The sequence below is a fragment of the Chiloscyllium plagiosum genome, chromosome 16 (genome assembly GCF_004010195.1).
Source record: "Chiloscyllium plagiosum isolate BGI_BamShark_2017 chromosome 16, ASM401019v2, whole genome shotgun sequence".
Taxonomy (NCBI): Eukaryota; Metazoa; Chordata; class Chondrichthyes; order Orectolobiformes; family Hemiscylliidae; genus Chiloscyllium; species Chiloscyllium plagiosum.
The window spans coordinates 32,237,634-32,238,179 of record NC_057725.1 but is presented as its reverse complement, the minus strand read 5'-3'; positions in this window follow the sequence as shown (position 1 = coordinate 32,238,179).

Sequence of the window (546 nt, the reverse complement as noted above, 5' to 3'; positions counted from 1 at the left end):
AAAAAAAGAGTGAAGTGAGAGAGAATGAGAGTGTGAAGGAAAGGAGGGAGAGTAGAGGAGACAAAAACAGGGAGAGCTGAGTAAGTATAATCAAAATATTGGCATGGATTACACAGATGAAAACTGGAGATATTATAAAATACAGAGGGAAGTGAGAAAGTAGTATCCTAGAGATACATGGACAACATTTACATTAGGAATGAGTAAAAACCATCAACAAATTGAAAATACTATCTGGGCAGCCACCAGATAATAGGAAGACCAAGCTTTCTCAGCATCCATGTGGCAGCTTTAATCTGTCAGTTCGCTTTTGTGCTAAATTCTTCTGGATGATATCAAGAACAGACAGAATTTTCAGCTATTCTTAACATGGAAATGTTGTGAAATGTTAAGTGAAGTTCCAAGATATGTTGCAACAGCAATATAATTGACGTGGTTCCAATCTATGTCCGGAGATGGATTTAATCTCCAACAGGGAAAATCCTGTTAGGCTTTAGCACAAGGCACTTATTACAAAGTGGCTGTGTCAGTTTGTTCTTCACAGCC